This window comes from Rhineura floridana, chromosome 3 (genome assembly GCF_030035675.1).
Source record: "Rhineura floridana isolate rRhiFlo1 chromosome 3, rRhiFlo1.hap2, whole genome shotgun sequence".
Taxonomy (NCBI): domain Eukaryota; kingdom Metazoa; phylum Chordata; class Lepidosauria; order Squamata; family Rhineuridae; genus Rhineura; species Rhineura floridana.
The window spans coordinates 139,910,213-139,926,348 of NC_084482.1; positions in this window are offsets into that span (position 1 = coordinate 139,910,213).

Below are 16,136 nucleotides of genomic sequence, written 5' to 3' on the forward strand. Positions count from 1 at the left end.
TTTTCAGACATACATGTTCAGTGTAGATGTCAGGGGCAGGCCTAGCTTGGGCTTGCAATGTTGGGGCAAGGGCCCACTTCTGTTTCTATGTCTGAGAGCCCTCCACGAGAGTAATGCATGATTATTTTGAAATCATTTATAGTTGGAGTCAGCAATGGGTAATTCCCAGGCTAAATCCTGTCCACAGGAGCATAATAACTGACACCCTAATTGACAGCCCAGGTAAATAGGTTGGCTATTGCTATTTATGTCCTAATAACATCCAGGCTTTATTACTGTAAATACATTGTATGCTGGGCTGCCTTTGAAGACCTCTTAGTAACTTCATCTGGTTCAAAGCACAGTAGTTAGATTACTGACCAGCATGGGCTATAGGACATACATATTGCTAGTGTTAAAGAGCTTCACTGGCTACCTATGTATTTCCAAATGCAGTTCAAAATTATAGCTTAGTGTTAAGCAATAAAGTCCTATACAGTTTGGTATTAGAATATTGCATGGTCTACTTGCCCCTATATGTGCCTTCCCATTCCCTGTGATCATCTGTGGAGGCCTCACACCAATCCATAGGAGATAATATACTGTACTCCAAGTCTCACCTATCTTTGATTGCTCTGCAGTCTGTGAGGCTACTCCATATACCTCTGAGACAGTGGAGATTGGTTTCCGCTGGATTGTATTTTAAATGACTTTTGTTTTCTGTGTTTTTATGTGCAATTTTGTGGGAAACATTCCATCCTTTATGTATGGTAATGGAGTTATTTATCCTTGAGAAGAGACTGAGGGCTGATCCACCTCCTCCCTTATACATACCATAACTCATGTGCTGCTCATGGAAGAGCCTCATTTGGAGGCGTGGGGTCAGGATGGAAGGGGATAATACCAGTCATGGCTATATGCTACCTCCAGAATCAGAGGCAGTATTCCTTTGAATACCAGTCACTGGCAAACAACAATAGGAGAAGACTACTGTGCCCATGTCCTGCTTGTGGCCTTCCTAAAGACATATGATTGGCTACTATAAGAAACAGAATGCTGGGCCAAGGCTTTGGGTCTGATCCAGGAGGGCTCTTAGGGCTAAAGAGTAGGAATAATGCTTTAATTAAGAACAAAAATCATGTGAGACCTTCAGAAGTAAGTTTGGTATAATAATTGACTCTGTTAATGTTTTCATTAATCTTTACGGCAAATAGAGAAACAGTAGAATGAGATTGTCAGTCATAATACAAAAGATGCTATCCCATCCCCACTCCCTAAATCTGGAACCAACTCCACAATATGTATGTAACTGGTAGATTGCAGTTTAAGTATCTTTAAAAATATAGTTGTACCTAGTGCTTTATTCTTGCTTTTCTTAGGAACATACTTTTTAACTTAAGGATGAATAGGTGCACCAGAAGTTTTGGGCATTTAAGAAACAAACAAATTCAGTAAATTTGTGGCCAGCTATTTAATTGCTGAAATATTTTCAATGAAATATTTATTCAGTTCATTATTCAAAGCCAGGTTTGTGCATGTACTGTCGTTATGTGAACTAAGTTGGTTATCCACAGTTGGCAAGATTTGGATTGCTGGCTCTAAAAATACATAGCAAAATGCTATTAGCACATGCAGAACGCTTTAAATTGATTATTCTGGGTGCTAACTTACAAAAACAAAGCAACAATAATTTGAGCAACTTGAAAACAAAGCAAAGTGCAACACTTGGCACAGTTCTGGTCACCAAATTTTAGAGCTAGAAAAGGTACAGAAAAGGGGAACCAAAAAGATCAAGGGGTCTAGAGCATCTCTCATACATGGAAATGTTGTAGTGTTTACTTGTTTAGTTTAGAAAAAAAGCACATAAGGAGGGATATGACAGAGATGTATAAAATTATGCATGCTATAGAGAAAGTGAATAAGAACAAGTTTTTCTCCGTCGACTTTTCTCATAATACTGGAACCCAGGGTTATCCAATGAAGCTGAATGGTGGGAGTTTCAGGACAGACAGCACATAGTTAAAATATGGAATTTGCTCCCACAAGAGGTAGTGATAGCTGCCAACTTGAACAGCTGTAAAAGAGGATTAGAGAAATTAATGGAGTATCAGAGACATCATGCATCTGAATACCAGTTGTTGGGGAACACAAGTAGGAAAGGGCTATTGCACTCATGTCTTGACTCTGTATGTTCTTATGTTCTAGTCATATTATCATCTACATAAAAGCTTAAGGCTGCTTTTCAACCTGTGTTTTGGTCACTCTGCAATGTCTAAGAGATGGTTTAACAGGGTTTTGCAGATGGCCAAGGTAGTAAATTGTTCAGCTTTGTTGCTGGCTCTGGAAAACTTGTGTCAGCTTTATCGCGGATGCTCTGTCTGAGCACTATTGATATGGATGAGAAAGGAAAGCAATGAGACGTTGCCTAGGAAGAACCAGTGGTAGAGCACATGATTTGCATGCAGAAGGTCATAAGAACCCTGCAGGATCAGGCCAAAGGACCATCTAGTCCAGCATTCTGTCCTCACAGGGGCTAACCTGATGCTTGTAGGAGGACCAAAAGCAGGACAACAGCACTCCCCCCACTTGTGATTCCCAGCAACTAGAATTCAGAGACATACTGCATCTGATACTGGAGGCAGAGCATAGCCATCATAGCTAGTAGCCACTGACAGCCTTATCCTCCATGAATTTGACTAATCCTCTTTTAAAATCATCCAAGGTGTAACCATCACTGCATCCTGTGGAAGTGACTTCCACAGCTTACCTATCCTCTGTGTGAAGCAGTTTGTTCTTATGACTTTGAATCTACCAACATTCAACTTCACTGGATAGCCATGGGGTATCCCATGTACAATGAGGTAAGGAGAAAACTTCATCTCTCTTCACTTTCTCCACACTTTGGAAAAGAATCCTGTCTGAAATTCTGGAAAGTAGCTGTCAGCCGCTGTGGACAGTATTGGGCTAGGTGGATCAACAGCCTGACTTCATAGAGAACAGCTTCCTATGTGCCTCATCTCAGTTCACTCCACCTCAGCAGTATGAGTTCTGGCACCAAGGCAAGGAAGCAGTGAGACTAGGGAGGAGGTCTTGCCTACCTTCATAGTGATGATTTTGATAAAGATCAAGATATGGGGTTCTGGGGTTCCCACCACACTCAGTGTGCGGTCCCTCAATCCCTCCTAATTTTGTGCCATAGAAGTAAATCCAGTCATTAAAATGTGGCAGGAAATACACTACTGCTTTTGTACACCGTAGGGTGGCGTAGAAACGACACAGAGACCCACTGTCCTCTCACAACGGCTGCCGCAATAAACTGTACTTCCCCCACATAGCATAATGAAGGCCATGCTGCAAGTCTGTTATAATACTTTATGAGAATTCAGATGAAAGCAGTTTTTTTTCTCTTAACCAAAGTACAAAAGGTGTTCTCTGAACATATACTGAATATGCCTGTGTTTCAAAAATAATTTTATGTAAGATAAAGGTAAAGGTGTCCTCGCACTTGTAGCGCGAGTCATTTCTGACTCTTAGGGTGACGTCTTGCGACGTTTACTAGGCAGACCGTATATATGGGGTGGGATTGCCAGTTCCGTCCCTGGCCTTTCTTTACCCCAGCATATGCCAGGTACTCATTTTACCGACCACGGATGGATGGAAGGCTGAGTGGACCTCGACCCCTTTTACCGGAGATTCGACTTCCTCCTTCCGTTGGAATCGAACTCCGGCCGTGAGCAGAGCTTTGGCTGCGTTACCGCTGCTTACCACCCTGCGCCACGGAGGGTCATATGTAAGATATGATCAAACAAATCCGTGTCTCCCCTACCCCTGAAGGGCAAAATTTGGCAGGTGGGTCAATCACTGGATGTCACAGTGACATCAGATGATGATCATTTGGGCTTCAAGGCACCACACACGGCTTGCGAAGAGTCCCTATACAGTTCTTGGAAGTGCTACTGAACAGCAGGCTTGAAGTCACTGCCTACTGGCTGTTGGGCAGTGACCTCAAGCCTCTTTTCTGCAGGGATCAGCTGCACAATCAAGTCACCCACAGGGAGCTTGGTTGCACAGCTGATCCAGATGCATCTCTACCTGTCCCACACCTCATGTCACATATGATGTCAGGTGTGGGGCAGCTGGGTGTGGTTTGGGGAAAATAGCCTTGTGTGCCAGATTGGGACCCATGCAGGGCCAAATCTGACCCACAGACTAGAGGTTTCCCACCCCTGATCAAACCAGAGGCATGAAATTGTGACAACAGTTGATAAGAACAATGTTTCTTTTGAGATAATTTTCTCCATTCTCCCTGACATTTTTTGTTTTGTTTATTAGTCTGCCTACCCTAATTTCCATCTCTTTTTCACCAGGTCTTTTCCATTTATTTTTTTCTTTCTTTGGGCTGTAATATATGGGATCTGGTAGTTGTAAAGTAAGTGCAGTTACAGTTAATGCCACTAGCACTAGTGACATGAACTGTAGGGTACAAAACAAAGTAAAGTATTCTTTGTTACTCAGGAATCACAGAGTGTGTATCTGCTCCTTCATACACAGCACCCACCACAGAACATTACATGAGCCATCCCCCGTTGATATAGAGTCATAGTGTTGGAAGGGACCTCAAAGGTCAACCCCTTGCTGATGCAGGAAATCCATTACCATAGCATAGCTCGTATGTGCATCCCCATTTTGCTGTTTTCATCTCATGTCAGAAAGAAAGAGGTACACCGTTGCCATAGCACTGTTATTATTTTGACAGCAAAACAGCAGTGCTGTGACAGCTGCTGCTGCCAGTCTTACTCCCTTCTGTCCTCTGGGGACTGTAGCTACTGCAGTGCACAACTGTGGCCGCTACACTTGTGGTCACTCCCTGTCTTACGTGAATAAAGGAGAGCATGAGTCCAGGTGCTATACTATGTTTTCCTTACCTGGCAGCAGAAGGAGAGCAGACAGGTCCAGTTTGCATCCCAGCTGCTCACCTTAGGGTAATTGCTACTCACCCCAGGCAAGATGCACATTGCACGGATGGCTTCAATGAAGGGAAATTCAAACCCTTCACTGGCACATTTCAAAACTGCTAAGTGGGATCTACACTCAAATGAGTAAAGAACAGAGCATGTGTACCTCTTTGATCAAAAGAGTTATTGGAGAAGGTCCATAAGAAAAATTACTTATTGGCTTATGTGGTTGTTTGAGCGAATAAAGGGGGAGCCTTTTCTTCCAAAGTGCTGTTGGATTTGGAGTTACTCGGAAATGTAGTGTTGGCAGAAAAAAGTAGGGGAGCCTGCCAGAATTAAGCAAGGCAGCTTGTTAGAAACAGTTGAGCTGCCAAAGGAAAGTGTGTGTGTGTGTGCGCGCACATACATGGTAATATGTCAGTGACCACCATTCTTAGATACTTAAAAAAGTGAGATTAAATAATATATTCAGATGCTGCATTTTTAATTCTTGTGTTTACTGAGTAGATCATTTAAAAATAGAGGCTACATCCTTGTTCAGGTGTTCTGAACATGTATACAGGGGAGAGATATCATGCCTGCTCACAGCTGCTGGCCCCAATATTTGGCACATTTGGAAGAAGGTCTGAAAGAGCCTATGAAGTATAAAGTGCGTGTCTTTAGGCAGAGTCTCTGCAGAAATAGTTTGTGGACATGTAGAGACTCCCACAGCTTCAGCCAAAAACACAGATATGGGGTAGGGGTGGGATCAGCAACTGCTGCAAACAGTCACAATCCCACTCCTCCCTGTATGCACAGCCAGAAGAAAGTCTAAACAGGATTGCAGTGCAAGTACACGAGAGGAAGATATTTCAAGGCTTCTAAAGAGATAAGCCACTTCTTCAGTTTAATAGTGGCTTGTTTCTTCAACAGTCCTGGGAATTGCAAATGGCAGTGCATGCAAAGGTCTGGCTTCATGCAGAGTTCTCTCCCCTGTGCACATGCCCCTCTTGTGGATCTCTCCAGCTTAGGTATTTCTGTAATTCTCTGCGTGCTGTAATGTAACATTAGTTCTGCCTGATCTGCATCTGCACTGATATAGAAACCGGACTATGGCTTTTGTACTTCATTTGCCTTCTGTCACTCCCACTCTTCTCTCCTGATCACCTCAGGTGGACAAGATATTATGCTATACAGCTGATTTAGATCTTACAGAAATTATACACCCAGTATAGGTCATGTTTTAATTGTCTGATTGTGTAGAAAGGCTCTTCCCCTTGATCATGGCAATTGTTTTATTCTTGGGTGCTGGCTTTTAGTGTTGAATTTGATTGTGTTATATTTTAGTGTTGATTTGAATGTGTTATGTTTTTAACCTTGTTTTATATTTAATTGATGGTATGTCACTTGGAGAATTCTTTGTGAAGTGACAAATAATGATTAATAATTTCAGAAGTTTATTTGCCAGGCCATAGGCCATCACAAAGTCATACAACTTTCAAAAATTTAAAATCAATACATTAAAACAAAACCATGAGCTCTAACATATAAAATCCTAAAATCCATGAGCTCGGACTTATTAAAATCCTAAAATGAGACAATGGGATTGGAGCGCCCTCAGTCTCTATTTTTCCATAGGCCCCAGATCTATTAAGTACTTTGCTCTCAACTTTTGGGCTGCAAAGGCTAAAAGAGCCACTCTAGTGGTGACCCTAAAATCGTTATCTGCTAAGAGGAAGGATACCATTTGCTCCTCCCAACTAGTATCCAAGCGCTTAATCAAAATATCAAGGAATTTATTTCTTGGGTGGGCATAAAGAGGGCAATCAAGCAAATAATGGGGTAAATCTTCCACCTTTCCCGCTTGGCAAATACATAAGCGTTGAACCCATGGGATCTGGAGAAATCGGCCAGACATAATAGCACTAGGCATTGTCTGGAACCTAAGCGCCGTAAATGCATGTCTTAGGTGTACAGAGAAAGGGTAAGATAGATAATTTGCCCTATGATGGTCAGTTTTAATTAAACCGTACCACCTTGAAAACTTAGAGTTGGCAATAGCCAATTTGTCCATCCAAGCACAGTGCCGCTCAATCTGTTCTCTAATTTTAATCCTATTGTGAGGTATATTGGGCTGTGTTGAGATATGGTATAGATGACATATATTTGATAATTTAAGAATCCAAAAGCTATCTGCCGCTATCCTGTTGAAGCAAGACTTCAATAGGATTTTGGCTGGTGCATCTGTTAGCGAGACCCAGAATGCCAGCAGGGTATTATGAATTCGGGCGCTAACGGGAAGTAAGCCAGATTCAGCACACATAAACGCGGCAGGGGTGCCGGGGGGAAGACGCAGAAGCTGTCTGAGGAAATTGTTTTGGATAGCTTCTAAACTAGGGAGAGATGATTCCTCCCAACCCCAGACAGCTGCCCCGTAGACAATCTGTGGTAAAACCTTACTCTGATAGAGGGCGGGGGCCACGAGATGGCCCCCCTTGGTTCTATAAAATTTAAGAATTATCCCAACTGACCTGGTGGCTTCGAGTTTAGTAGCAGCTATGTGGTTTTTCCATGAAAAGGTTTCTTGGAACAGAATCCCTAGGTATCTAAAAGAACGGCATTGTTCAATTGGGTGTGTACCAATGGTCCATTTATGATTGCGATGTCTTTTCCCAAAGACCATTATTTTAGTTTTTTGGTAATTAACTTGTAATTGTGCTTTATTGCAGTATTCTTCTAGGTTCGCCAAGAGTCTCAGGGAGCTCAGGGAGACCTTGAGATGAGATATGAAATTGAGGAAGCATCCAAACTAGGAAATGTGGTAGTAATGGGTGACTTCAACTACCCAGACATAGACTGGCTGCATATGTGTTCCAGTCATGACAAAGAAGCAAAGTTTCTAGATATTCTAAATGACTATTCCCTAGACCAGTTGGTCATGGAACCGACCAGAGGGACAGCAACCCTGGATTTAATCCTCAGTGGGGACCGGGACCTGGTGCAAGATGTAAGTGTTGTTGAACCGATTGGGAGCAGTGACCACAGTGCTATTAAATTAAACATACATGTAACTGGCCAATTGCCAAGAAAATCCAACACGGTCACATTTGACTTCAAAAGAGGAAACTTCACAAAAATGAGGGGATTGGTAAAAAGAAAGCTGAAAAAGAAAGTCCAGAGGGTCACATCACTCAAAAATGCTTGGAAGTTGTTTAAAAACACTATATTAGAAGCTCAACTGGAGTGCATACCGCAGATCAGAAAAGGTACCGCCAGGGCCAAGAAGATGCCAGCATGGTTAACGAGCAAAGTCAAGGAAGCTCTTAGAGGCAAAAAGTCTTCCTTCAAAAAAATGGAAGTCTTGTCCGAATGAAGAAAATAAAAAAGAACACAAACTCTGGCAAAAGAAATGCAAGAAGACAATAAGGGATGCTAAAAAAGAATTTGAGGAGCACATTGCTAAGAACATAAAAACCAACAACAAAAAATTCTATAAATACATTCAAAGCAGGAGACCATCTAGGGAGGCGATTGGACCCTTGGATGATAAGGGAGTCAAAGGTGTACTAAAGAACGATCAGGAGATTGCAGAGAAGCTAAATGAATTCTTTGCATCTGTCTTCACAGTGGAAGATATAGGGCAGATCCCTGAACCTGAACTAACATTTGCAGGAAGGGATTCTGAGGAACTGAGACAAATAGTGGTAACGAGAGAGGAAGTTCTAAGCTTAATGGACAATATAAAAACTGACAAATCACCGGGCCCGGATGGCATCCACCCGAGAGTTCTCAAAGAACTCAAAAGTGAAATTGCTGATCTGCTAACTAAACTATGTAACTTGTCCCTTGGGTCCTCCTCCGTGCCTGAGGACTGGAAAGTGGCAAATGTAACACCAGTCTTCAAAAAGGGATCCAGAGGGGATCCCGGAAATTACAGGCCAGTTAGCTTAACTTCTGTCCCTGGAAAACTGGTAGAAAGTATTATTAAAGCTAGATTAACTAAGCACATAGAAGAACAAGCCTTGCTGAAGCGGAGCCAGCATGGCTTCTGCAAGGGAAAGTCCTGTCTCAGTAACCTATTAGAATTCTTTGAGAGTGTCAACAAGCATATAGATAGAGGTGATCCAGTGGACATAGTGTACTTAGACTTTCAAAAAGCGTTTGACAAGGTACCTCACCAAAGACTTCTGAGGAAGCTTAGCAGTCATGGAATAAGAGGAGAGGTCCTCTTGTGGATAAGAAATTGGTTAAGAAGCAGAAAGCAGAGAGTAGGAATAAACGGACAGTTCTCCCAATGGAGGGCTGTAGAAAGTGGAGTCCCTCAAGGATCGGTATTGGGACCTGTACTTTTCAACTTGTTCATTAATGACCTAGAATTAGGAGTGAGCAGTGAAGTGGCCAAGTTTGCTGATGACACTAAATTGTTCAGGGTTGTTCAAACAAAAAGGGATTGCGAAGAGCTCCAAAAAGACCTCTCCAAACTGAGTGAATGGGCAGAAAAATGGCAAATGCAATTCAATATAAACAAGTGTAAAATTATGCATATTGGAGCAAAAAATCTGAATTTCACATATACGCTCATGGGGTCTGAACTGGCGGTGACCGACCAGGAGAGAGACCTCGGGGTTGTAGTGGACAGCACGATGAAAATGTCGACCCAGTGTGCGGCAGCTGTGAAAAAGGCAAATTCCATGCTAGCGATAATTAGGAAAGGTATTGAAAATAAAACAGCCGATATCATAATGCCGTTGTATAAATCTATGGTGCGGCCGCATTTGGAATACTGTGTACAGTTCTGGTCACCTCATCTCAAAAAGGATATTATAGAGTTGGAAAAGGTTCAGAAGAGGGCAACCATAATGATCAAGGGGATGGAGCGACTCCCTTACGAGGAAAGGTTGCAGCATTTGGGGCTTTTTAGTTTAGAGAAAAGGCGGGTCAGAGGAGACATGATAGAAGTGTATAAAATTATGCATGGCATTGAGAAAGTGGATAGAGAAAAGTTCTTCTCCCTCTCTCATAATACTAGAACTCGTGGACATTCAAAGAAGCTGAATGTTGGAAGATTCAGGACAGACAAAAGGAAGTACTTCTTTACTCAGCGCATAGTTAAACTATGGAATTTGCTCCCACAAGATGCAGTAATGGCCACCAGCTTGGACGGCTTTAAAAGAAGATTAGACAAATTCATGGAGGACAGGGCTATCAATGGCTACTAGCCATGATGGCTGTGCTCTGCCACCCTAGTCAGAGGCAGCATGCTTCTGAAAACCAGTTGCCGGAAGCCTCAGGAGGGGAGAGTGTTCTTGCACTCGGGTCCTGCTTGCGGGCTTCCCCCAGGCACCTGGTTGGCCACTGTGAGAACAGGATGCTGGACTAGATGGGCCACTGGCCTGATCCAGCAGGCTCTTCTTATGTTCTTACGTTCTTATGTCTCCTAAGGCCAATAGAGGTAAGAGATAAAAGAACCATGTCATCCGTGTATAGTAGCGTTGTGACCTTCCTACTGCCCACTGTAGGCGGAAAAAAGTTTGGACCCGTCAGCTCTGCTATGATGTCGTTCAAGTAAAGATTAAAAAGGGTGGGTGCTAGAAGACATCCTTTTTTACCCCCTTATTAGCCAGAATTGGGTCTGTTAGATTATTTCCCACTCTGATTCTTATGTTATTATTAGAGTACAATTCTTTAATTAAATATAAAAGGCGCTTATCTATATTGGTGCAGGCGAGCTTGGCCCATAGTCGGCTTCTGTCGATTGAATCAAAAGCGGCCGCCAGGTCAACAAAGGCGGCATACAGATGTTTTGTGGGTCCAAGCACCGAATGTTTAGCTATAAAGTAGAGGGTGAGACAATGGTCGACAGTGCTCTGTCCTTTCCGGAACCCTGCTTGTTCAGGGCAGATAACACTATTGGCCGCTTCCCACTCCTCTAGTTTAAGCAAAAGAAATTTACTATACAACTTTGCACCAATATCCAAGAGACTGATAGGCCGATAGTTGTTTGGCTCTTGTCTCTCACCTTTTTTAAAGATAGGGATGACAACACTCTGCTTCCATCCCTCTGGTACAATACCCGTGTAGTTAATCTGAGTGAACAATTTAGTCAGAATGGGGGCCCACCAGTCTGGGAAATTGATAAAAAGTTCAGGGGGAATCATATCTTCCCCCGGTGCCTTTCCCCTTTTTAATGAGGAGATAAGGACCCTTATTTGGGGTATCGTAACCGGAGGCCAGATGGGGAAGATCATCTCCTTAGTGAGTGGGAAAGGGACAATTTTATCAACTGGAGCGTATAGAGCTTGGTAAAATGATCATGCCAAATGGGGGCAGTTATTTGGCCAGATATAAACTGCTTATATGATCCTGTTCCGGCCGCTACCAATTCCCAGAATAGACGCTCGTTATTTGACAGCAACGCTTGATTAAGTTGTTGCCATTGTGATTCCACAAATAGGGCCTTTTTTTGTTTTAGCAGAGCCTTATATGATGAACGAAGGAGGACTAGCTGATCATGACAGAATGTTATTGGTCTCTTATTGATCTGTGTGCGTAAGAAACTAAATGACGTTTAGCAATTTTACATTCCTTGTCAAACCACCTAGAGCTTGCTAAGCTAGCAGCTTTAGGGGGGCCCTTCAGGATCAACATGGGTTTAAGGAGTAAGATAATGCGTTGGTAAGAAATGAGGGCATCTGACTCGGGCTCCAAAGCTTCTTGCCTGAGTAAAATCAGGGTACTACTGCCCAAAAGTTGCGAAGCAGATGTGCAAAGGTTGGGAGACCATCGAACTCTGCGCTCAGCAACTTGCAAACCATCCAGGGATGGTAAGACAGCAGGAGGCTGAGGGAGGGAGAGGCGCAAAACAGTCATAGTAGGAAAATGATCACTATCAACTCTATCTAAAACCCTGAAGAAACAAACCTCTGGAAAAAGTGATCTTGAAATAAACGTGAAATCTATTGCACTAGCTCCCCTTGATGAAAGAAATGTATGTGCTCCATTGGACTGATCTACGGCAGAGCCGTGCAAGCACTCCAGATGATGTAATTGGATAAGTTCTTTTAATCTATAACCTTGTTTGTTTGCTATCTGATCTTGAGACTTCCGAGCAAACGGGAATGTCAAAAGCCGGGCCCTGATTTGATGAGGGCCCTTCAATCCACCCAGGGCCCAACCTGGCGTTAAAATCCCCTCAGAGTATTACCCTAGATTGCGGGAATTGAAATTCCAGATGAGATAGGAACTCTGATAGTTGGTCCCATATATTACCTGGCGATAGCTTTCTAGCCGTAGGAGGGGGGAAATAAACATTAATAATAATGAGGGAACCTATAGAAAGGCCAGAAATCATCACCCCTTGCACAAAATGCTCACAGTTTGGATGCAAAGCTTGGATATCTACAGACAGATCTGCAGATATAAAAATGCAAAGGCCACAACTGCCTCTGCCGTTTATGTTATGTTTAATCGCAGGAAGCGTAAAAGCTTGATAGCCACTTAGAAACACCGGAACATCTGGCGTTGCCCAAGTTTCTTGGAGACATATAATCTGGAATTTATTCAAAAAGGAGGACGGATCAGCCTCCCTAAATTTATTGGATCAGCCCATTAAGTTCCAGGATAGAATCGTAAACTGTCAGTCATGGCTACTTGTATCTGTCATCATAGCGGGGCAATTGCTGTCCGATTTAGTTTGTTCGTAAGGTGTTGGCCCAAATGAAGAACTTGTTCGATCCGGCACGTGCTGCGAAGGAAAATCAGAACCTGAAGTGAATTTTGTTCCTTTGAGTATTGATCCTTTTGCGCATTTTTTCTCTCATATTTACTTGTTAGAGGAATATACTGATCTCCAGTAGGTTGCTCATGGATAACAGATAGACGTAAAGAGAGTTGTACTAGTCTATCTAAAATTTCTTCTCCGTCGGGCACTGGTAATGATCTAAAAGATTGAAACAGCGCTTGTTCCTCCTTTCCCAGAGAATCATTCAACCTCCCTTCCCTAAGGGACTCCTCTTGGGACGGTGGGTGGCCATGGCCCAAAAACTGTCTAGAGGTAGATTCTCCTTCCCACGAAGTCGCCTCCTGGGGGAACACGTTGGTTGACACTATCTGCCGTAAGTCAGATTGTTGTAAATATAGACAGGGAGTTAAGTCCTCGGCCAAAGTAGAGGTTTCAGGTGTTGGCGTGTGTGCATTGTTGCGTGAAACAGCATACATTACGTTGGAGTTAAGATGAGCAAGAAACTTATTCAGAGCATTAGAGCATGTTAAGAGTCTTTATTAAGACATTAAGGCTTTCCAGCAGTTTCCCCCCCCCTCTAGCTCTACAGCACATCTCTCTCCAAAAGCTTTGGGGGAGTCCATTCTTTGATCGATTAGATCCTGTGATTCCAAGTCAATCAGTAGATCTTGCTTGAGCTGTTTCTCCATATGCGCAGATTTTTGGAGCTGATACAGAGGGGGCTTAAGGCCCAATGGAGGTACTAGGTTTTTGAAAAATCTTAAAGTAGCAATTCCCTCCTTGGCCAGAGAATCTTTAGCGAGCCATAGTTGGTTGACTACCTCCTGAGAGGTGAAGGTGACCACTGCTCGGGCCCGCCTTCCATTATAATAAAGGAATTCTACCTGCACAATGTCATTTATATTGAGAAGCCCTGGCATCTCTTTCCCTACAGTATTCAGAAAATGACATTTTCTGGCGACTGATGAAATATAGCCCCAGGGCTTGGGATAATTTGCAAAAGCCAGCTTGCGCCTATTCAAAACTAAGTTCCATCGAGCTAATAAAGCTCGCGGAGATGTATTTTGTTTTGTCTTTACACCGGCTAATGCATCCAACCAAGGATCCTGTGGGATGAAGCCAACTGGGCTCCTGCTGCAGGCATTGCTTGACTCCGTTTCGGCAGGAGGAGGGTTACAGGATCTTATAGTGCCTTTAATAGGTGTAGAAGGGCAGATCTTTGTAGGGGACTTTGCCAGGGACGACCCTGGCTTTGCTCGGGTCTCAGTTGTTAAATTATCCAGCAGGTTAAAGAGTCTCTTAAAATTCATCCCATTTCTCCGTGAGGGTTTGCGTGCCTTTTGGTTTTTACTCTTCTGTGTGTGAAATATCGGTCGTCTTTCTTTCTTTATTCGGAAAGACTTTATTCGAGAAGGCACTACCACCACAGAAGGCTTTGTCGAGTTAACAGGAGTGACAAAAGGCTGAGGGACTTGTGAATTTCGATGTAGCTCCACCAAAGTTGTCAACAGCAGATTACATTCGTTTAAGTATGCTTTAACATGCTCCAACTCGGTCGTGATCATAAACAGCCAGTTTTTAAGGGACAGGACATGTCCAGGAGAATCATCCTTTGGGGAAGTCTGTGTAAAATCCGTGTCTGTAGCAGCTCTTTGATAGCCTTCTGGTGATACAGACCGGCCCCTAGGGGAACTTGGAGCCGTAAGTTGTCGTGTACAATTGCTCTGCTCAGGGGGGTGTACATATTGTAAGTCATTTACCTCTTGAGGAAAATTATCTACGGGGAGAACGGCGGAATCAGGCGGGGGAGTACGGCTGGATCCATATGAGAGACTTTTGTTATTTAAAGTTTGACTATCAGCCATCACAATTTCTTCAGCTAGATTCATAGTGGAAGATGCCTCCCGTGAGCTGTGTGAGAAACCCTTAAGGGGAAGGGACCAATCTGAGGGCAAGGATACAGCCTGCCAGCAGTCATTTACAATATGTTGCTGTGATACAGTTGGAAAGAAATTCGTAATTTTCAACTGTCCCCCTTGTTCACTTGCTAGACTGTCAGAATGTTTTAGAGTCTGAGGTACTTCATCTTGGGTCTTCTCCGGTCTTTTTTTTTTTTTCCTCTTTCCCTTTTCTGGCAAGCTTTCTAAAGGAGGAGGAGGCAGACCTAGAGCTTTCCTCTCTTTTCTTGTTAACACCATTTCAGCCTGCAATTCTTGTGCTCATTAAGATGTGAAAGTAGGCTAAGTCGTAACTCTTAGCTGTCTGTCCGTTATCAAACTTTCTGAATCAAATCTATCTGAATTATCTCTTAGCCCTGCTTGTTTTCGCCAACAAATTAACTGAGCAGTACGGATTGGAAGCAAAACACTAAACCTCCAACTGCAACCGGTAGAATGAAAGTACTAAAATGTACTAAATATATAATATATTAACCGATCTAGGGACAGCTGCAAGAAAAAGCTCACCCGCCGCCATCAACCCGGAACCGGAAGAGTTGGACAGTCTAATGATTAATAATAGATAAATAAAAATAATTTACGTAACATAAGAACATAAGAAGAGCCTGCTGGATCAGGCCAGTGGCCCATCTAGTCCAGCATTGGAATTGGGTTGGCTGTCACAGTGAGTTTGTAGCAGCTCACAGGGTAGACAGAAAAGGGTAGAGAATCTTTTTACTCTTACTCATTTATCAGACCTCTTTCTGAAGTGAAGGGCCAAATCTGTAAAGAAGTTTGGAGCAGCCACGTTAAAAAGCAGGCAGGGCATTCTAGGCAGAGAGTTGCCAGCCCTGCGTGGATATGGATATCTTTGCAGAGGATCCCTAGTCAAGCATTACCAACAGCACAATCCAAACCATATCTACTCAGAAGTAAGTCCTGTTGAGTTCTATGGGGTTTAGTCCCTTAGTAAGTGTGTTTAGAATTGCGGCCTTCAGGGGCATCCATCTCTACTCCTAAGTGCTCCCATCTAACATCTCTACAACGCTAGGCTCCTTTCTTCCTGCAATGGCCTTCTGGTGACTGGCCTGGCCTGAGGGCACTTAAACTCTTCTTCCCAGAAGTAAGTAGGCTAGATTAAATGTTCCCTACCCAGGCTCCATCTTTTAGCTAAGATTTCTATCTTAATTTCTAATAGAGAAATTGTTTTGTTTGAATTGTATGCTCCAAGCAACTGTGGTTGATGCTTAATGTATTGTGCTTAATGACATCACTAGGGCTTGCCCATGTGACAGCACTCAGGCCCACCCCTGAAATCTCAGGGTTTGGGATGCTTCTGACCTAGCAACCCTAAGCAGTATATGAGCAGGAAACACCACCACTAGAGGAAGGAACATTCTCTAGGTGTAACTGAGATATTTCACAGAAAGATCCATTGAAAGGATGCTCTCAGCACCCTGGCTACTGTCTAATTCAGATTGAAACTGGATTGGAGAGGCAGCATGCATCTGAATACCAGTCGCTGGAGAAGGAGGAGTGGGAGAG